We start from the raw sequence: 22,989 nt of genomic DNA, 5'->3' as shown, positions 1-22,989 counted from the left end.
AGTACAGTTCTAGAACAGAGACTCCCAGAGTATGATGGGATGTAAGAGGGGTGTAGGCAAGAACTTGATACATGTTTACATGTGTGTCTCTCATCTGGCCTGTGAAATTAGTTTTCCTATGTGAAGGGGATATATAGTTTGCTTTTAATTTTTTTAATAAAGATTTATTAATTTTATTTATTTTTTAAAGGATTGTATTTATTTGACAGAGAGAGACAGCGAGAGAGGGAACACAAGCAGGGGGGAGCTGGAGAGGGAGAAGCAGGCTCCCTGCTGAGCAGGGAGCTGGATGCGGGCCCCATCCCAGGATACTGGAATCATGACCTGAGCTGAAGGCAGAGGCTTAACGACTAAGCCATCCAGGCACTCCAATTTATTCATTTCAGGGAGAGGGAGGGAGAGAGCGCAAGCAGGGGGAGGGGCAGGGGGGAGAGAGAATCCTCAAGCAGACGCCCTGCTGATCATGGAACCTGACTCCAGGACCTTGAGATCATGACCTGAGCTGAAACCTGAGCCAACCAGACGCCCCCATAGTTTGCTTTTCAAATGAATGTATTTATATGACAAAACTTCATTTAAAGCAATATTACAGGGGCATCTGGGTGGCTCAGTCATTAAGCATCTGCCTTGGGCTTCGGGCATGATCCTGGCGCTCAAGGTGTTCTGGAATCGAGCCCCACATCAGGCTCCTCCACTGGGAGCCTGCTTCTTCCTCCCCCATTTCCCCTGCTTGTGTTCCCTCTCTCGCTGGCTGTCTCTCTCTCTCTCTGTCAAATAAATAAATAAAACCTTTAAAAAAAAATAAAGCAATACTACATATACAAGGAGTTAAGATATGGAAAAAATCATGGCTCTTTTATGCATATGACTGAGGTAGGGAACAGTCCTGAGAGCAATGTAGTCACCTGGAAGTTTTAAAATACCCAACACCTGGGTCCCACCTCCAGAGTCTCTCATATAATTGGCCAAGGTGCATCCAGGCATAGGCAGGTTTAAAAAGCGTTGCAGGCAATGCGCATGCGCAGCTGGGATGGAAAGAATGGTTTGGAAAACAGCAGGTCTCCAAGTGCAGTCCCTGGGCTGGCAGAATCAACAACACCTGGGCACCTAATGCAAATTCTTAGGCCCCACTCCAGACCTACTGAGTCAGAAACTGGGGCTTGGGCCCAGCAATCTGGGTCTTCACAAGCCCTCCTGGTAGGCATGATATAGCTCAAGTTTAAGAATCACAGTGCAACAGGCTGGTGGGACAAGCCCGACAAGCAGCCCTCACCTAGCTCCTGAGACCGACGTCTGTGCCGTCACAGTACCAATGCAGCCAAGGTTAGCCAGCTCTGCTGATGTAGCCCCCAGGAAGCCCTTCTCCTCCCTGGGACAGACGGGTGGGGTGGGTGGAGGCCAGGTGGTGAGCAGCTGTTGACCAGTTACCAAGGTGATGACATCCTAGGGTCCACTGTGTCTTAACCTCAATTAATCCACAAGCCCGTTGATCAGCCCCAGAAAATCCAGTGTTGACTATAATTTTATTTTCACCATGATTTTTGATTATCACTGACCTCCTTCCACTCCATTACCCTTGTTAATTGAGAATTGACTATGCAGTTAAAATGAACGTTTCCTCCACTAACAGAGCTGTACCAGATTCATCTTAAAGTCCCTCGCAGCTCAAAAAATGTGAGGAGTCCACGGATATATTGATCTGATACAATTCATTTCACAAAGAATTTATGAAATTACCACTCAGAGATCACCTATTATGTGTTCATATGTCCAAAGGCTTACAGGAAAGAAATCGAATTTTTGTTGAAGAATAACACTGTAGTTAGCCAAACCAGAACTTGGCCAAGACTGGCCTATGGGTTTAGCAGTGAGGTCTGTATTAAAAGATGCCCAACACAGTTCCACAGATTTGGCAAGTCCTTGGAAATACAGAGAAGATAAGGTGAGAACAGACACTCTGGGGGCTGCTCCTCTTCACCAGCTGGCTATTTTGATAAGGAAAAAATAAAAAGAGGAGTCTAACAGGAGATTGCGGAACCTGATTATCTCTTCCAGCGCTAAGCTTGAAAAATGAACTTTCATGTAAAACCCAAAAGATTACAGAATTTGCCAAAGAAATGTGTTAGGGAATCCACATCGACAATGGAATTCCTATTAAGCAGTATGTACCAGAAGATGTTTGACGAAACACCACAGTCCCTTTCTGTATGATAACACAGCAAAGGAATAATGCCACTATGAAGGAAAAATCATCCTGCCTGTGGAAGGACAGTCGTACACAGCAGGGAGGCCTTCAATGGTCGCACATTAAAGAAGACTCGGCCAACTGTCTCTCAGTTCCTCAACTCGGGACTGACTATAAACAGCTTGACAAAAGCAACTGCACACCTGGGAGGCCAGAACCAGGTCCCACCACAGAACCTCCTCTCCAAGCCGGCTCCTCCTCCGAGGACTGTCCCCAGCAGGCCCTGTCACGCCCCTCCACCTCTGCCCCCCCGCTTGTCCCTATCACGGTGGTCTGTGAGTCTCCAGGGTGTCGAGCTGTGTCTCATTTAGCTTAAGACTGAGTACATCTAAGGGCTCTGAGAATGATTTTTATTAAAAAACCCAACTTTTTTATACAAAATTACCACATACAGAGAAGTAGTGGGAACAGCACAATGAACTGCCACATAGAGGTCTCCAAATGGTCATTAACACATTTCTGTGTTTACTTCATCTTTTTTCCCCTGGAAGCACATTAAAATATATTACAAAAACCATGACATTTCACCTCTAAGTACTTCAAAAATAAAGGAGACTTTCTAAAAATAGAGTTCCTTATTTATCCATAATATCATGATCACTCCCGACAAAATTAACAATAATTAGCAAAAATCGCTCACTATCATGTAACACCAGTCCGGATGTCCGTGTATGCCTTCTGAGGAAAGAAAAGATGAACGCAGTTGCGGTGATCCTGAGGGACAGAGCAGACGTGAATTCAGGCCCCCCACAGAGTCCGGGAAGCAAATGTGCGCCACCGCTGTCCCACCCGGGGGGGCTCCACCATTCCCAGAGGTGCAGGAGGGCGTGGAAGGTATCCCCTCGAGTGGGGCCTCCTTCTGGCCCTCTCCCTGGCTCCCACAGGCCACCGCATCCAAACACAGCACTCCCCACACTCCGTCCAGTCAGCCTGTGGGTGGGCCGTCTCTCTTCTTCCACCCAGTGACCAGTTTTGCCCAGGAGGCTGGATCTGGAGTCACCTGAACCTAGCCTGTAGTCCCAGCTCTGTCACTGACAAGCTATTTGCCCTTGAGCAAGTGGCCTAAGCTCCTGGAGCATCTGTTTGCTCCTCTGTACTGTGGGGAATAGGGCCTGGCACAGTGGGCTGCCACGAAGACTGAATGAGCCTGAGGCCCAGGCCCTGTCAGGGAGCGCTGAGCATACAGCCTGGGCCGTCACAAGCTCACCCAAGTTCAGCTGCCAACAGTGTGACAATAATCATCTCTAAGGCCACAGGGCAGCCAAAGGTACTGGGGTGAGCAAGTGAGTGTCAGGCCAAGAGAGGCCCGCATCCTACCACATCTCTGAGGCAGGGCTCCACCTAATGGAAGAGGTCATAGGGTCGGCCCTTTCCTAGAGGATGGCGCTGCCCGACAACGTGCTGAAGAACTAGGGGAGGGAAGCCTGTGGACTATCAGAGCAGAAGGGTTCTCTGTCAGGAGGCTTTTGGTCACCTACTGGGCCATCTGGTGTCTCCTACTGACCTCCTAATGGCCCTGAACCCCACCTCAGAGGCAACAACCTTAGCTCTTCAAAGACACCTGCTGTCAGCTACTCCTCCTTTTCTGTCTTAATGACCACCACTACCCAGCCCCACCAGCCCCACCACCACCACCATGACTGTTTATCAAGCATCTGCTATGCTCCAGGAGCTTTGCTGGGTAATTTCAGACATTATCTCCCTGACCCCATGCTGCAGTTTTCTGAGGCAGGCATGACTACCCACCTTTACTGATGTAGCAGTGCTCTGCCGCTGCTGTAACAAATCACCCCGAGCCCAGTGGCTTTACACAACACACATTTTACTACTTTACAGCTCCGGAGGTCAAAGTCCAAAAGGGGTCTCACTAATGAAAGCCAACACGTCAGCGGGCCATACTCCTTTCTGGAGCTCCAGGGGAAAATTCGCTTCTTGCCTTTTCCACCTGTCAGAGGCTGTCACATTCCTCAGCTCATGCCCCTTTCCCTCTTCCAAGCCAGGCATGGCTGGCCCAGTCTTTCTCACACTGCATCAGTCTGACTCTCCTGCCTTCCACTTTTTTTCTTTTTTAAGATTTTATTTATTTGAGAGAGAGAGATCACGCGCAACAGGGAAGGGTAGAGGGAGAAGCAGACTTCCCAGTGAGCAGGGAGCCTGATGCGGGACTCGATCCCAGCCCAAATTCCCCCATGCCTTGTAATCTGACATATTCACACATTCCAGAGATTTCTGGAAGGCCATTATTCTGTCCATCATCACAGGTGAGGAGACTGAAGCTCAGAGAGGTAATGGGGCTTATTCAAGGTCACACAGCTAGTAAGAGATACTAGACTCAGGAGTGAGATTATGGGGACTCCAATCTAGCTCTGTTCTCTCTACTTCGCTGTGTGACCCTGCGCAAGTCACTTACACCCTCTGGCCTGTTTCCTTACCTATAAGCTGAAGAGTCTATCTAAATGCGAAGCTTTCTTCTAGCAGCCAGTCTATGACCACCTGACGATCTGGGCCTTCCCCTCACAATGTACATGGATCATAAAGTTAAGGATCCCATGAAACCCTCACCTGGTCTGTCCACAATGACTAAGAGTCAAGTACTGACCATGAGAGGAAGAGATGCTGACTTGGTCATGGCATGGACATCCTTCTCTTCCCAACTGGAATTTTCTGAGGCTTTTGTCCTGGGAACCATGGAGACACGGACTTAAGGGCACCTTACTGACTTACACCAAACACCGCCCCTGGCACACCACGCAAACCTTCAGTCAGCTGTTGTGTTTTCCTCCCAATTCCCACCTTAGAGGGGAATAAAGATTAAGGTTTCTTTGTACAATAAAAACAGTCAGGAAATCAAATAGCAAACATACAGGGATGTGCAGGACTGTTTGTTAAAGGTTCCCAAACCAAGGGAAAAAAAAGCTTTTGGGGGGGTTTTAAAGATTTATTTATTTTAGAGAGAGAGAGAGAGAGAGTGTGTGTGTGTGTGCACACGTGCGCGCAGGGGGGAGGGGCAAAGGGAAAGGGAGAATCTCAAGCAGACTCCCTGCTGAGCTCAGAGCCCAACTCGGGGCTTGATCCCAGGACCCTGAGATCATGACCTGAGTTGAAGAGTCAGACACTCAACCTACTGAGCCACTCAGGTGCCCTGCTTCTGTTGTTTTTTAATGCAGTTTTTATTACAGAAATTTTCAAACATACACAGAAGTAGAGAGATTGGCACAATAAACCTTTTCTTGACTCCTAGACATCACCTCCAATTCAGTATTCTTTACGAGCTGAAATTCCAATTCTGAATCATCACCTGCAGTGGGCAGCTACCTCCACGTTTTGAAAGCTGCTCTACCACTCCTCCTTATGATTCTGGAAGACCTATCAGGATGTTCAGTAAACTAAATTCCTGGCAAAGTGACTAGCACAGGAGACAAATCAGAGCCCATTTGCAATATGGACACTGGAGACAAGAGTGACTTTTTCTGAAATCAGGAGCTACAAATGCCACAAAAACCTGGCGTTGCCATCATCCCTACCTTAGAGAGTGAAGCCGACACAATAGTAGTAGGAAGAGTTGAAAGAGTGAGAGCGTACGGGGCACCCGGGTGGCTCAATCAGTTAAGCATCCAACTCCTGGTTTCAGCTCAAGTTGTGATCTCAGGGTCATGGGATTGAGCTGTGTCAGGGTCTGTGCTCAGCGAGGAGTCTGCTTAAGACTCTCTCTCCTTCTTCCTCTGACCCTCCCACCTCCTGCTCATGCTCTCTCTCTCAAATACATAAATAAATCTTTAAAAAAGAGAGAAAGAGAGGGTGAGATGCCTAGTGCCATCAACAGAGCACCTGGATCCCGCTGTGCTTGATACCCTGAAACTTTTCTATTATCACCACATTCCCAGTTTTGCTCAACCTGGTTTGAATGAAGTTTCTGTTCCTTACAACAGAAAAAATCCTGAGCATACACCATCCCAGAAGGCTTTCTAGAATGCAACAAGCACAACTGTCAATCTTTCTTGTGGAGGGTTGAGTTTGGCCTTCTTAATTTAACAAAAACAATGTGTATTCCTCAAGGAACACATTTTCTAACAGAAGCAGAAAAAGTACGTGATATAAGACTATTTCCTCAAGAAGGGAAGAATTCTGTTTTGCTCGATTTTTTAGGATAGCAACTCATCAATGGTATCTTAGTACTATATGATGATTGCCACCCCCACATTCCCCCAACGACCCCTGATGGTGCTACTTTTGGCTAAAACAAGCTGTCAGAGAGTGGTTCCGGGCTGACCAAGGGGAGTCCACAAACACTGGGCTTGGGCCTGAACCCCCAAGACCAGGCAGAACAGGGTGGGACCTGATTCCAGTTTCAGTGACAGGCTGAAGTGATAACCCGAATTTAGGAGATATGGCCACAAATAAAATTAGAGGAAGGGGAACTCAGGGCACCCAGAAACCTATCCTTAGTCACCTCCACCTGCTCTTCTTTCTTCCTCCTTCCTCAGTACAGGCCTCCTCTGCACACTGTGGACACAGAGCTCCCTGTGCTACGATGCCACAGCCCATGACCTTTAGGTGGCCATGGTCCAGCGACAGGAGGCAGGGGAAATGCCATGGGGATGAGAGGTGAGGTGTATGGGAAGAGGATGCACATAATTGGCTAGAGCTCTCGAGGAAGGCTTCCAGTGTATTCTCTCCCATGAAAGACGGCATATAAATGTTATTCACTGCAGTAGTGTCTGCAATAGCCTGGTGCCCACCCACAGAGAACTAATGAAGTCAACGGAGGTGAAGACACACACTAGAATACCCTGCATCCACCTGTGGCGGGGGAGGGAAGGAGAGAGAATAAGAGGACCCTCCATGTACTGATAAGGGAATCTCTCCCAGATACACTGTTAAGCAAAAAAAAAAAAAAAAAAAAAAAAAAAAAAAAAAAAAGCAAAGCACAGAACAGAAATATAACAATACCTATAACTCTGAAAGAATGTAAAGAAACATAATAGTGGTTGTCTATGAGGAGGCACGTGTAGGGGGGTGAGAAAGAACATTTTCACAGTATACATTTATACTTATTTTTTCTTAACTTTCCATCATGTAAGTACGTCATCTATTCAAAAAAAAAAAATAAATAAATAAAACAGAAAGCTGTGACTTTCCATGTAGTTCTCAAAGGAAGAGCTAGACATATGTGAGGATTATGACTGGATGTGTTTTCCAGCATAGCCACAATGTGACATGCCTTCCATCCAGAGGTTGGTCTCTGCCCCATCCCCTTGAAGCTGGGCAGAATGGTAAATGGGGCAAAAGTGACACTGTGAGACATCTGAGGTTGGCCCCCAAGGACACCTAGTCATAGAACCCAGCTGCATGCTGTGAGGAACCCAGGCTACGTGACAATGCGTTCCAGCCAACAGCCTGACCCAGGTCCTGGCCACCAGGCCTTGAGATGGCCTCAGGCCCCTGGCTACCATCTAACTGCCACTGAACGACAGACCCAGAGCGAAACCTGCCCAGGTGAGTCCAGTCAACCCCTGGAACTGTGAGAGATGCTAATTAAATGACTGTTTTCTTTGAAGCCCCATAAATTCTGAGGCCTAGCTCCTCATTTGTGCCCTTGTCTTACACTTCGTTTTCCAAGATGGAAGTTTTCTGACAAACTTACAACAGTTTGCCTACAACCCTAAGGAGGTAGCAGAAACAACGTGAGAGGGGCAAGTATTTGGCCCTGTGAACACAGGAATCATCTAGAACAAGTGAAAGATGCTGCCTCTGCATGCCTGTGGGAACCACAAGAGGCACCATTCAGCAGGCTAGCAAACAGAGGGTGTGTGGAAATGGGGATGCAGGAGGCGTCTATGCGAAGGTGATAGTTAAAAACCAGGGGCATGGATGAAATCATCCAGGAGGATGCAGTACGGACGAGATGAGGCCAAGGGAAGACCCTGGGGATGCCCCCACCCCCTGAGAATGCCAGCAGAGGAAAGGCAGCAAGGAGAGAAATCAAAGAAGAAACAATCAGGCAAGAAGGAGGAAAATCCAAGAAAGAAGGGTTCAAGAGCTGAGCATGGTCAGAGTTATCCCATGTTGTACAGAAGATATGTCCAAGGAAGGCCCAGAAGACTTGGCAATGTGGAGGTCACTGGTAACCTACAGCAGAGCAGCCTTCTGGAAGTGGGAGGGGAAAAATTAACATTTCAATGCATTCCCATTAATACAAATTCCTTCAACAAAACTTTATGAGACCAGAGCAAATAATTTGGGGCTCCCTGCTTTATATTCTGAGAAACACTAAAGGAAAGAAAGGAAAAACATCAAATGTGGTAGAAGGAAAAAAGGAAGGGAGACAAACATTGACAAACGGAATAATCACCGTCTGTGTGACAGAGGCATGAAAAAAAGGCACAAGGTGATCAAACCAACTGCCTCCTCTTGAATTTTTATTTTTTTGTATAGAGAGACTAGGAAAGATTCCTTTGTTGATGGTTCACAGCAACGGCAAAAAAGGATGAGTACCAAGGTGTGCAGGAGTGTGGAGAGTGCACAAGCTTCACCCAGTGAGCCAGTACTGATGAAGGGCAGTGGCTGCAGGGGCGCTTCGCCAGCAGGGGGACGCGGGAGGCAGCATTCAGTGACGTCTGCCACAAACACAGGATGTGAGGACAGGGCATTAACGTCAGGCACTCACCGCCTCATTCTTTGCAGAACACATGATGAACCGTGGCTTGAAGGAAAACCGCCACATTTCTCTAAAACACGGGGATCTTGAATCTTTTCTATACAAATTCTAAAAAGCCCACAACTCAAAGCGAAGGGTTTAGCCACTCAACTCTACTGAGCTCGCTACATGAGCAATTTTAAATCATCTCTTGGAGTAAGGCCTTCAGTTGTGGTGACAAACATGCCAATAGAGTTAGTAATAATGAGTATGTGGGAAATGTTTCTAGAATCTGCATTATCCCCCCCTCCATTTCTTCCACTATTCCTCCTCCATGCATAGGAAAAAAAGCAAAAAACGAGCATATAAAATGGATTGAGACCCACAAAGCTTTAGAGTGAATTAAGTTGAAATGTCAACACAACCATTTTGTACGCCTCAGTTGTGAAAGATACTCTGATGAAGCGCTTACTAAATCTTTAATTGGAGATGGAGTGCTTCTACATAAAGGCTATGACTACAAAACATTCATCACAGTGCCTAAAGCCATAACTACAGAAATTCTCTCCCATCCTTTGGTATTAGTGTCAGTATGGTGAATCCAGTATTAACATTAAAACATGGCACTGGAGATACAATCGTGGGTTGACAAATGAGTTTAAGCGTTGTTTCCCAGTGAATTTTTCCTTTAAGATCATCTTAATGTACTTGAGAAATAACGGGAAAAAGTCAAGGTACAACAGAGGTGGAAACATGGCCACGATAAAGATCAATCTTATTACACACTCAGGCCCTCTTCTAAAGTGCTGGGTCTCAAGCTGTACAGCTGTGAGCACCAGCGTTCTGCCACTTCAGTCAATTATTAATATGCCATCCCAGTTCACAGGGGAAAATATGGTAATATTTTTCTTAAAGATTTCTTCCCACAGTTTTTTCATAAACTTCTGGGTTTGTTTACTATTTAACGCAGTCTTCAATTTAGTACAAAAGGGTCTCTGATTCAGCACAGAACTGTGAATTTGGTCATTTTCAGTTTAGTACATTGATAATGTTCATGGTGCTTAGGGAAGAACGTCACAGCAGACACGGTCCGTGCTGTGTCCTGAGCATTCAGGCCTGTTTTTTGTTTCGTTGTTGTTGTTGTTATTTTGTTGTTTTAAGATTTTACTTATTTATTTGAGAGAGAGAGCGTGAGCATGAACAGTGGGCAGGGGCAGAGGGACAAAAGAGACTCCCAACTGAGCGGGGAGCAGGACCCCAGGATCATGACCTGAGCCGAAGTCAGATGCTTAACCAACTGAGCCACCCAGGTACCCCTCAGGCCTCACTGCTTCAAGGCAAGCCAGCTTGCCTTCCACGTGCCAGCATCTGTATCCCTTTGCCCTGATGCTTCACCTGGGAAACGGAAGCTGCCAAAAGTCCCAGAGAATTAACTCCACGTAGGGAGCAAAGCTCAACCAATGATGGACAGCAACGGTGGTTATATATCCAGCCCCCACACCCCGTGAGAGGCTAACTCTGGGTGGGTCTTCTACACTGGCTCCAGAGATTCCCAGCAGATTTAAACTTCAGTGGTCTACACAGATGACCTACTCAAATGATGCGCTTGTGTAGCTCATTTCCCTATTTTCTGCTAGTGCTTCACGGGATCTCCTCCCACATAAATCACCAGACTCAAAATTCTTGTCTCAAATAAAGGCCCGTGTTATGACGTCCCAATGTATGGCCAATCGAGTGAGTTAGAGAACTGCTGCTTTAGGACATACCGTTGGCCACGCACTAGGGCCTTGCCAGTGCCAGGCAGAGAGGATACATGGGTTTAGGGCCAACTGAGGGACAGCTGGTATAAAGAATACAAAACCCAGTCCCAGAGGTATTGGAGTACCGAGGCCTGAGCAGGACAAGAAGCCAGAGTGACGCAGGGCTGCCCCAGACCACTGCTGACCTAGGAAGTGTGTGTGTGTGTGTGTATGTGTACACGCGCACGCATGTGCTGAGGGCAGAGGTTGTTGAACTTTACCAACAAGGCCCTCAAAGATTGTAAACCCAAATCCCCTGTCCCCACCCTACCTGTGAGGAACAAGGATGAGGGAGGCTAGCACAAGGATATGGAGCTGCAGGGCAGGGAGGGGCCAGAGCCTTCTCCACCTTCAACACGCTCCCCCCAGCATCGGAACCTACGAGCCAGAGTGAGCACGTCTGCCGCCACTTAGCTCATGGACCCAGGGCATGTCCTTTGCCCAGGGACACGGAGGCAGGGAGCCAACCCTGGCGTTAGAAATTATTGATTGAAAGATTTAATCAGGAGAAGGCCATAAATGTAGTGCCCTTAAAACTGCAAACAACATAAAGGTCATTATTTAACTTGGCTTGTTTTAGGATTTTTTTTTTCTAAAGGAGAGTGGAAATACAGTACATAAAGCTGGAAATGTGAAAAATGTTATCCCTAATCCCCCTGTTCTGGAGCAATTCTTCTTCCCTTTGAGGCATCCCTTGCAGACCGTTTTCCTGAATATGTACTTAATGTAAAAGCATTCTGTTCACCGAGCATGTAATGACTTCCCAAGTTACTAATCTCCATAGTTTTAAATACTGCATAATATTGCATCAACCCAATTTTCTGTAGCTTGACTATATTCTCCTATGCTATATATTCAGGTCACTTGTAAGTTTTCGCCATTCTAAATAATGATGCATCTTTATACAATGGCTTTTTTTCGCTTTTCAAATTATTTTCTTAAGACACGATCCCAGAAGCCAAAGGATTGGTAGCATTCCAGGGACCCCTGAAACAGGCAGCCTTCCTACTTGTATCATCTGCAGTGTTCTGATTACTCATAAAATATAAAGTGGGTCCAACACTGGCCTCCTCCTCCTCACACACACACACAAAGTAAGACAAGACTGATCAACAGCATTATAAAATTAAAGACAACGAGATGGGAGAAATAAAAAGCAAGGCAGTCTTTGATACTCACCATAGGGTCTGTGCAATAAACACCTATTTCTGATCTTTCAAATGAACATTTGCAAGTGGATAATGATTTCAAGTTGGACTCCTCCACACTAATTCATGTAACAGGCCTTCTACCCTAATGATCACCTGCTCACACAGAAAGACTTCTTGCCTTTGAAAGCCTGGCCTGGTGTGACTCCCTTCCTGACACTGCCATTCACGCTCTCCCACAGGCCACTTACTGGGCCCAAATCCAGGTTAGTTCCATCACTTGTTTTCATTATTCTTTTCCCTCCTCAACTGCAAAGGCTTTTCAGCGAGCAGAGTGGCTGACAGCAGAGCTGCTGATGGCCGTGGCTCGGATGGAATTAGGCTGGCTTGCGTTGGTCAGCCTTGCTCCCTGCTCCCTCCTCTCTCAAACACTGACCAGGTGGCAAGGACCAGAATAAAGGCACTCAACCCTTTGCGTCTGCCTTCAACAATGTTCTCTCTGCTTCTGCAAGTCAGTTCCAACACTCCTCCCTGGGCTATGTCCTGCCTTGACAGCTTCCTTGTAGAGGAGGAAGCCAGGGAAGGGGGATCGGATGGGTGGGGGCAAGGCAGGAAGACTGGCTCTGATTTAAAACCATTTTAGGAGCTCTAAAAAGTTCCAGGTTGACTGATGGACACATTTACTCCCCAGAACCTTTTTTCATAAATACCTACCACTTAACGAGCACTTCCAAGGGGAATAAATACCGTCACTGTGTGTCAGCCTTATATAAGGGAGGGGGATTTCCAGAGCCACTTCTTTCACCCATGGCTCAGGGCCACACGATTACAATCCTGTGAGAGCTGAGCGCGGAGAATATGGCAGTCACACCCACCCCACCGAGACTGACCTTCTCAATTTCTGCCCTGCAATGCTACTGTCCTTCCTTTGCTGTGGGGAAGATGGTAGCTCATCTCTTGTAATAGGGTCCACAGCTGATGTATTTTGTTGTCTGCTCTGGCCAAACAAATAACTCTCTAATAATATTCAGTCCTGAAGACAGAACGGTTCCTGGGGCTGTTTGGATCATGTCTTATTTAAAACCTGCCTTTTTCTGTTATTTTCTGCCTGCTTTCATGGGAACTGCATGGGCTTGAGGCAGGCATGGTGTCCCTCTGGAGGGTCGTGCTGGGACAGAGGGCTCTGCAGGGGTAGGGGCCCTGACAGCTCGGCCTGCCACAGGTGCAGACAGCCAGGGAGCCCCGCCCTCCTGGACAAGAGCAGTCAGCTTGACACTTCTTTCCTCCCGGATGGCAGGTCACTAGCCCCAGCGTGAGAAAATCTATGCTGGTACCTCACTCAGTCTGTGCGCCCACGGATACCAAAGAAAGAGGAAACAGGCTTTCAGATGGAGCCTGTCACTCAGAAGGGAGAGGGCTCCAGAGCCCACCCCCAAGATTTACCTTCAGGTGAGCCAGATGTCTATTTGCTTCCACTTCCCAGCACATGTGTGAGGCTGAGGATGGGAGCACCCAACAACATCCAAAGAGGAGCTCTGCAAACTTCAAAGGGTTAAGTAAATTGAACATTCCCATTCTTCTCCCATTTCCAAGCTACAGCACAACTACTTTTTAAAGTACGCATTCTCACGAGATTACCTTGGCAGCATAAACCACAGTTTACCAGAATTTATAGAAAAATGCCATCCACCAGTCTTCAAAGGTATATAAATGAGTGAGTACAAGCCTAACCAACATTTGTGGACATACTTTATACTGATACTGACTAGATTTCTGCAACTGTCCCCACCTTTTCACATTCTCGTGGCATGCTAGGCTTCTCCTTCCTGACAGTTAACCCAGTTTATAACATGACAGTGTGTGTGTGTGTCGATGTGCTTAATTCTGCCTTTCTTAATAACCTGTCTGGTGATGTCTATGGGCCCCATGAGGGTGGCGACCGTGTCACTTTGACTCAGCATTCTAATCCCCGTGACCCTGCCTGAAGAATTTATGAAAGGAAGAAAGGAGAGGAAGGCAGGGAGGGAGGGAGGACAAGGAGCCAGGCACGTGCTGGGGACCAGGAACACTTAGCCCAACAGCTGTGGAAGTGCTCACGGCCCAGCACAGGGCAAGTTGGGGTCGGCTGGAGCAGGGTGTGCCCGGCGGACGTGCCCACTGCGACTATGGACTGACTATGGGAAGGCAGGGCCAATTCAGAAAAGCTTCCCTGCAGCACACTGCGTCTCTACAGCTGCTCCAGGGACTCTGGCTTCAGGAGCAGTTCTGGTCAGGGGCAGGGACGGCAGGGAGGCACGGAGATGCAGACCAGACCTACACTGGACAGAAGGCCAGGCCCAGAGCTGGCACTCCTAGGAAGAAAGGACAGCTCTCATTTCCAGAAGACTCTGCCACCCTCATCCAAAGCGCTTTCAGCCAAAGACCCATCACTGTGAACCTTAGATTTCCCCAGATTCATACTAGCAACAGAGTGCATGCCTTTCTATTCCTATTTCTTGGATTGGGGCGGTGGGTCTGTGTGCAGGTGAGAGAGACAACAACGAGGGAGCCGTCAGTCCACCACGGCTGGTTAACACCACCATGCAGACGCGGATGGCTAAACCAGTGGGGTAGGGGCCGCCATCCCCAGGCCTGCCCTGCAAAATGGGAGCCGTCTGTCTTCACCAGGGAACCATGATAAACGAGCAAAGACAGACACTGGTCAGGACAAGCCACTTTATTTAAGAGCTTGACAGCCCAAAGTGGTTTTACATGGAGGCATGGAAGATTTATCTAGATGATAAAATACCTGAACTTGAAAGGCACATAAATTATCATTTTGCAGGTTTTTTTCCTTTTAAGATTTCACATAGTCAGGCGCTTTAAGTAATGAATGAAATGCACATAAAGTTGACTTAATTGCACAAGAGTTGTCTGGTTAGTGTCTGCAGACAGTCTTTGCTTCTAGATGGGGCTGAGTTCAGAATCCACGCCACCCATCTGTGCCTGCGGCCTTCTGTGTCCACAGCACAGCGGGGATCACTTGGAGGACTGATACATAGGATAATGATAACGGCAACTATTACCGCCTGGGCGCCCACCATACCTCAGTCTGCTCACCGAGCATAGCACTTTGTATGCGTAGTACTCCCGACGGCCCTGGGAGTTCACACTATTGAAAGGGGGCTTTATCTACTTCCCTTTCCACCTCAAGCTTCCTAATTAAGTTCTTCGTCCCAGCTCGTCTCTTAACTAGGCAAGAGACCCTGCAGGAAAGCATCCCCGCGGGGAACTGAAACTACCCTCTCAAGCCATAACGGCTGTCCTGAGCCAGCAAGGACCCCGGGACTGACCCCACCACACCGATCCACCTGACCTTCACTGCCCACCTGCCTGTACCCACTCACCTTTGTCCCCACCTTCTCTTTATATAAACCTGGAAGTCTTTTTGGCACTTTAGCAGCAATCTTTAAGACGTTAGTCTGCCGGCTCCCCGGTGTTGGCCTCACTGAAACAAATTCCTTTCTTGTTGCACCACCACTGGTCCCTCTGCCTTTGGATTCTGTCAGCAGTGAGCTGCGGAACCTGGTCTGTTTGGGACCCCCCAGAGCCAGGTACTCCTGCATCCCTGCACTCCAGCTACACAATGATTCCCATTTTCCAGATGCAAAAACTGAGCTTTTGAGAGTTTCTACGACGCATATGAGGTCACACAAGCAAACTTATCGGACCCCAAGGCGGCGGTGTTCACCACAACGCTGCAACATATGTGAAAATACTTGGCCATGAGCAAGTACTTGAAAGCACTAGCTGTTCTGATCTTCATACTTTAAGATTTTATTTATTTATTAGAGAGTGAGTGCATAAGCAGGGGGAGAAGGGGAGAGAGAGAGAGGGAGGAGCAGACTCCCCGCTGAGCGTTCGATTTCAGGACCCTGAGATCATGATCTGAGCTGAAGTCAGGTGCTCAACTGAGCCACCCAGGCACCCCATACGCCTTTCTTTTAATCAGCACACTTGAACACAGAGAAGTCGGCCTCCCGGGTTTATATTCATTCATCTTTCATTCTGGGTCCAGTACTCTGCTGGATGCAGGATTTACCGGATTGCATTCCCCCACTCCCAGACCAGTCTCGGGCAATTCCATACCCCTATGAAGGTCGGGGGCAGCCCAGGGTGGGGGCAGCCCCTCACAGAGGACCCATACCGAGGGGTGGATTAGAGATACAACCTAAACAAGACAATTTTAGACCTTTCTCACCCTGGTCCCCACCCTCTCTCTCCCTGACCCCTTAGCTTTTGCTGTGTTTCTCTGGCCAGAGTCTTCAAACTCCTGCGCCTTCGGACGAGTGGCTCCCCAGGAGGCCTTTTATCATGCAGAACATTCCTTTCTTTCGTCTGGGCTGAAGCTTTCCGGTAAAGCCAGAGCCACAGATAACCCAGCTCCTCAGCTAATCGCCTTGCACAGACCCTCAGAGCCACCCCCTCACCCCCACCTCCCACCCTCCCCCTGCCTGGTTTCACCAACTTTTGCCCAAAATAAGGAATACGAACAATAGCACCAGCAGTAGTAACTTCCTACGTGTTAGGCACTGCTCGATGTGTTTTAGGTACACTGACTCATTAAATCCCATAATAATCCTCTGACCTAGGCACTATTACTATTCCTATTTCAGTTCAATTAGGGGAAGGGGGGGAGTTAATATTTCTTCAGGGACACCTATATGCCAAGCACTGTTAAGCTTGCACAATCGGGATAAGTGACCTGCCTAGGGTCCCTCGCAGAGCTGGGAAGTAAGTAATAAGAATCTGGACCCAGGTCTGCAACTGCCTGGCCTGTGGTTCCCCTTCCCTTCTCTGCAGCTGGCGTGGTCTGCAAGGGGGAACAGAGTGGCTGCACAAGGACAGCCCTCTCTCCCTCTTCCTCCAGCACCCGTCTGTTAACGTTGTCCTCTGTTTTTATTACCACTACCCACAAACAGTGCCAGACTCCCCTCTCAACTGTGTTCCCCCACTCTCTGGGCCTCCCAGCCAGATTTCATGGAGCAAATCCTAAAGCCTACAGCAACCGTGTAAACAAAGCCAAAGAAGAAACTGGGACCCTTCAAGCCTATAAAATACACAAAGAGCCTGACAGGTGTTCCCCCGAAATGCCCAACTCTTCCTAAATCCCTGTGGTTTCAAGATCTGAGGGGTGCCCGGCTAGGGATGAGAGGGTTACTGCCTCTGGGGAGGTTTTTGGCCAGCTGTACGGGCTTATGCCACCAATCAAAGTGAGCAAGTACCTGATGGTTGAAGCGTTGAGCCGTATGTTCTGGGGGCTCATGGAACTGGCAATAACAGGTGACGCCTTTCTGGGAAATGGGCACCTGCCCGGGGAAGCAGAGGGGCACTCCCAGCAAGGCCAGAGGGTCAGAAGCCCTCCACTTGGCTCCCAGAGCACGGAGCCCACAAGCTGAAACTCTGTTGACTTCATCTGGCCCTCCTTGCGAGAGCTCCAGGAGGGCAGGCCTGCCTCAGATTTCTCTCTGAACTCTCAGGGCCAGTCATAGTGAGTCCTAGTTAAATGTTTCCAGAATAAATGATGGAACCAGGCATCATTTTAGCGAACAGGCTGCTTGAGAGATTCTACTCAGACAAGGGAAGAGGACTCCAGGAGAGGGGCAGGCACACTCTTCATAGGCCAGATCAACATCCTGCTCCATCCCGAAACGTTTACACCTGTACTTCATTAACTGACCCCCGAACACCGCTGCTGAGTCATGTAAATTCAACGCCTCAATCTTCAATGGGTGCGCACGGTCCTATTCCTTCCTCTGTAGAGCAGGAAGTTCGGGAACTGGCTTCCCCCAGCTCTCTGCAGGCAGACCCCCCCCAGACCTTCCTTTCCTCAAACAAGCCACACTCTCCCCTAACAAAATGTGTTTACGCTATTGTTCTCCACCCTGGAACTGTTGCACTCGTGCTGAAGTTGGCGCTCCAGCGTCCTTCACAGATGGGGACCGCGGGTTAAACGCTCTCCCGACACCCTGCACTTGCCATCTACACAGCTCTACCACAGTTCGACCGTTTACACTGCGTGTGTAGATTAGCTACTGGCTGTGGGTCTTTCCCACCGGACTGTGAACGCCAGCGTGGCGGGGACCACGTCCGTTCTCCCACCTCTGTGCGCCCAGCACTTAGCCCAGTGGCAGGCACTCGGTGGCACACGGTAAGTATCTGCCGAATACGTCTTTGTAGCTGCAGGCTGCGAATGGGGAAAGGCGGGATCCGAACTCATGTCTACAGGCCTCGGGTCGGAGCCAAAGGGGTACTGGGGCTTAGGCCCACCACGCTGCGGCGAGAATGGGCGGCGCGACGGCGTACAGGGGAGGCGTTCTGGCGTCCCTCCTGCCCTGGGCTGCTGCCGGGCTCCGCACCCCGCCGCCACCTGTCGCCCCCGGGCGGGCGGCGCTTACCTGCGCGTGGCGGGGCTCCGCAGAGGCTCTCTGTGAGCCTCGGGGGACTGTCAGGGACTGGGGTATCCGCCGCACGGAACCGGGCTCCCGGCCCGCGCGCGGTCCCCCACCGGAAGACCGCGCAGGACGCAGCCTGCTCCCCAAACGCACGGCAGTCTGAGGCCGGGCTACCCCGGGACGAGCCTGCCCCGCCCCTACGCGCTGAGCTGGGGCTCGGGGGGCGGGCCTAACGTGAACTTGACCCCGCGCTCTCCGGGCGCCCCGCCGTGGGCGGAGCCAGAGGAAAAGTTAGCTCTGCGCCCCGCCCCCTCGGTGGGGGCGGTCCCTAAGGGGACCCGGCCCTGCGCCCAGCCTCTTCGAAGCCCCGCCCGCCGCCCCAGCTCTGCTCTCGTCTACTGGTCTTTTGTGTTGTGTGCTTCTTTGCTTTTAATTTTCCTGTTTTGTATTGCGTTTTATTTTTTATTTTTATTTCTCTACATTTAAAAGATCGAATTAAAAAATATATCAAAGTAATGCATGAACACTCTTTACAAAATAAAGTTATCTAAATGTTCTTATAATGAAAGCAACAGGCCCTTCTCCATTGCTCCCCACACATAGCCCTTTATATCAGTTCCTCCGTTTAGTTCTTCTGGTGCACCCCCTTGTCGCTAAAAAAATAAGCTTACATAGCGATTTCTTGATTCATCTATTGACTTTCTGCCGTGTTAGATGAGGATTTACTCTTATTGTGCCCCTGCTTCCCTTCTCCTGACAAATTTACACCTCTATTCTTAAATCCTGCCCTGGTGAGCTCTGAGACCTCAAGGCAGGAGTAGAGGAAGGTTTTCTGGGACCTGCAGCTAATACAATTGTGGGGGCAGGGAGAAAGGAAGGCTATTTTAGAAAGGCCTATGGAATTAAGGCTTGCAAATGAACATTTATTTGGAATGAGCAAAATCCTGAGACCTTGGAAAGTCGGGTCTGTATCCCCTGATGATGAGGGAACAGAAAGTTCGCTGAAGACAAAGCTTAAGCTGACACCCTGCAACCCCCCCAATCCCGACTCCCGGGTGGGACAAGCTACATTGTTTCAGGAATCTCCCAAATATCTTAATGGTAATACCTTGCCAGAGGGGGAAACAACCTTATCTTGATAATAGTCAGGCCTCCAGTATCCTGAGGGTCTTCTTTAAGAAATGAAAATCCTTTTAAAACCTCCCTTTTCCTCACTTCCCCCAACTCCCCAGGATAGACCCAAGCAAGTCTTTCTACCCATGGGTCCTGTCCCCATGCTTTAATAAAAACACTGTTTTGCACCAAAGACATTTCAAGAATTCTTTCTTGGTCCTCGGCTCCAGACATCAACCCACCAAACCTCATCTATATTCCAAAATCCCATCACTGAGACCTTCTTAGAGAATTTACTTTCTGAATTTGCTTCTCCAGTGTGGCTGGTCTTCCTCTGCCCATGCAGAATCCTCCATAACTCCCAACCCTTTCAGGGGTCATGGGGTGAAGGTCAAGATTCATCAGTTTCTGCCAATAGGATTTCTTAATAGAGTGAACTAGAGTGTGCAAAAAAGAGAGACGTCAAGGATGATGTCAAGGTTTTGTGATTGCTGCACAGCTTTTCCTAGCATCAGTGACAAGGTCTTAACCTTAGTAGGAAGAGTGTTTTATAAAGCTGGCTCTGGGCCCCAGCCCTGTCACCAGATCCTCACCGTTCCCCTGTGAGGTTGGCTGGACCTGCTCACTGGCCCCATTTTAGGAGGTCTCATACTTATCCCTCTAGTATCAATGCACACAGCTAGCTCCCAGTTAGTGCCCAGGTGAAAGGGCTTGGTTCCCTCCTCCTCACTCAGATGGAAGAAACAGTGTTCCCACCCTCCCTGACACCCCTTCTCTCTTCAGAAAGTTCAGCCGTTTCCCTTCCTCTGCTCTGCCTTCCTTCTCTTCTGCTCACTCTCCTCTTTCCCTTGCCCCGCTCCTGAGGGTAGAGGACTTGGGAGTAACTCTAACTGAGGGTATGAGATGTGGCTCTAAAAGGTGACCTTGGGCAAAGTCACTTTTCCAATTCAAGCCTGTTTCCTTCTCTGAAACTGGAGGTAACAAACTCTACCACATTCAGTTTTAGGGGAAGATTAATGGCTTAATAGCCATGTATAAAAGGATTTTTTTCACTTTTAAAAACTTTGCTTTTCTAACTCACAAATTTTAAATATTAAAATTAAACTTATTGAATATGAAAATTAGTTGCTCTTCTTTATTGCTTCTGGATTTTGTGTCATACTTAGAAAAGCCATTCATTCCCACTCTAGAATTTTTTTTAAAAAATTCAAGTATAGGGGGGGCGCCTGGGTGGCACAGTGGTTAAGCGTCTGCCTTGGGCTCAGGGTGTGATCCCAGCATAATGGGATTGAGCCCCACATCAGGCTCTTCCACTATGAGCCTGCTTCTTCCTCTCCCACTCCCCCTGCTTGTGTTCCCTCTCTCCCTGGCTGTCTCTATCTCTGTCGAATAAATAAATAAAATCTTTAAAAAATTAAAAAAATTAAAAAAAATAAAAAAATAAAAATTCAAGTATAAATTACCTTTGGATGTTCTCTTATTCATAACTCAGTTTGTCTCCTAGCAGAGAAGTGGGAGGCTCATGACAAAGGTTAGGGACTTCTAAGAATTTGTGTAGCATGTTGGTACCATAGGTTGGATTAAAAAGAAGGGCTACATCGGGGTACCTGGCTGGCTCAGTTGGTGGAGTGTGTGACTCTTGATCTTGGGGTCTTGAGTTTGAGCTCTACGTTGGGTGTAGAGATGACTTTAAAAAAAAAAATCCATGCTTAGTCATGCTGAGTCAGGGTCTTGACCCTGGACACAAAGAGCAAGAGGGACACTGGGCATTGACTTCCCCATGCAAGAGACCCTTCTTTCCCTGGGGTAGGGAAGACTAAGGGTCCTCTAGAAGGAAATCTGTCTTCTGGGCACAAAATAGTGTCTCCTAGTGGTTGTGATGAGAGAGCAGAACCCTGGCTGAAGACAAAGCATAAGCTGACATGCTGCAATCTCCCCACAACCCCCCACTCCTGGGTGGGACATGTGTGACATTCTTCCAGGAAGCCCCCAACCATCTTCATGCTAATACCTTGCTAGAGGGAAAAACAACCTTGACTTGACAGTGGCAAGGCCTCAGGTATCCTGTGAGTCTTCTTAAACATATGAAAATACTTTCTCAACCTCCCTTTTCCCTAATCTCCCCCAACCCCATAGTATATAATCAGCCACTCCTCACAACCCCGGGGCAGCAGCTCTTTCTGCCCATGGGTCCTGTCCCTGTGCTTTAATAAACCACCATTTTGCGCCAAAGATGTCTCAAGAATTCTTTCTTGGTGGTCGGCTCCGGACTCCACCCCACTGAACCTCACCTATATTCCAAAACTACATCAGTTGGCGATAAGAACCTCACACAACAGCCATACTTACCCTAACCTAAGTGGGGGAGGAACAGTGGTTGAGAAATCCATTCTGGAGAGACAACTAGCTCCTAATATTTTAGAAGGGGGAATATATATCTAGATGAGAGTCATGTCCTTTGCTTGAGGGCATGAAGGGTTACTGGATTATGGGTTTAATGGGGATAAAACTTCTGGTAAGTTTCATTTCTCCTGAATCCTATCACCACGATGGCTCAGGAAGGCGGAAGATTTCACATAGAGGGTGTCTCAGTTTGGGTGCCTTGGAAGCAAATCCTGAGACAAGGATTCAAGTACAACTGGTTTTTTTGGGAGATACAGGGAACACCAGCCGAAGAATGGAGAAGGATGAAGAATGGAGGGAAGAAAAGACAGTCCAGTAAAGGATGCATTGTTAAGCCAGCTACTAGATTGGAGCTTAATCCTGTGGGAAAACTCTAGAAATTGTGAAGAACATGCCTCAGAATTATTCTACCCAAGAAAAGGCCGTAGGTGGGAGGTCTTTAAAGGGTAAAAAAACCTGGAACGGACGTATTACCTCATTTTTTAACATTTTTCAAATTATTTCTAGGCATAAGAATGTGGTCACCCAGTGAGATCAAGCTGTAACACTATCTGCATTTTCCTCCTGTCACCTAACAACGGTGATATGACAAAGCTTCAGTAGGAGCATTTGGGGCACTAATCAATGTGCTGATGGCTGAGAGTCAGTGTCTCGGGCCTAGAAACCTGTCTTGAGGACATTCTGGAAAGCCCTCTTTCAGACAGATCGTGATGGGACTTCAGCAGGGTCAGCCTCTGTATTTGGACGAGCCCATAGTCTGGACTTCTGAGCTCTCACGAAATAGAGCACACTTTGGCTGAGTAAAAGTAACATGTAAAAAAAAGAGACTGGTAGACTTTTAAAATGACCAACGAGGGCAAACTTTTCAATCAGTAAGTACTTCAGAAGATGGGTGTTTTCTCACAAGCAGTGAACAGATAATGCCAATGCCAGGTCTTTCTTACATAGCTTCTCAAGCAAGTTTCCATGACAAAGCTGTCATTTTGTCAACCTGGCTTCATCAGCCATACTTGCTATTGAACTAAAGTGATCCTTTTTAAAACATGAAACAGTTCCCAAAATGCCCCTGGCTCAAAAGTTCCGGTGGCTCCCAGCACAATTAGGGTCAAATCCCAAGTCCTTCTCAATGGCCTCCAAGGCCCTCTGGAGATCTGCCCTGACAAGCTCTTCCTAACATTGTCTCCTAACAATGACCCTGGGCATTTCTAGC

The 22,989-nt window shown here is 48.2% G+C and overlaps 1 protein-coding gene across 2 annotated transcripts in view; it reads right to left on the bottom strand.

Moving 5' to 3' along the window:
- The window catches only part of NMNAT3 (nicotinamide nucleotide adenylyltransferase 3), a 115,114-nt gene extending 96,647 nt beyond the window's left edge, over positions 1-18,467 (bottom strand). The window contains exon 1 of one of the 2 annotated variants that reach the window (XM_019804733.2): positions 18,267-18,467. The gene's annotated coding sequence lies outside the window, so the exon portion shown is untranslated. The remainder of the gene's footprint in view (positions 1-18,266) is intronic. The other variant, XM_019804735.2, reaches the window with a different exon arrangement.
- Between the last annotated feature and the right edge of the window lie 4,522 nt (positions 18,468-22,989).

Source organism: Ailuropoda melanoleuca, chromosome 6 (genome assembly GCF_002007445.2).
Source record: "Ailuropoda melanoleuca isolate Jingjing chromosome 6, ASM200744v2, whole genome shotgun sequence".
NCBI classification, from domain to species: Eukaryota; Metazoa; Chordata; class Mammalia; order Carnivora; family Ursidae; genus Ailuropoda; species Ailuropoda melanoleuca.
The sequence above is the reverse complement of the archived record's forward strand: the minus strand, read 5'-3'. Positions and strand labels throughout refer to the sequence as shown.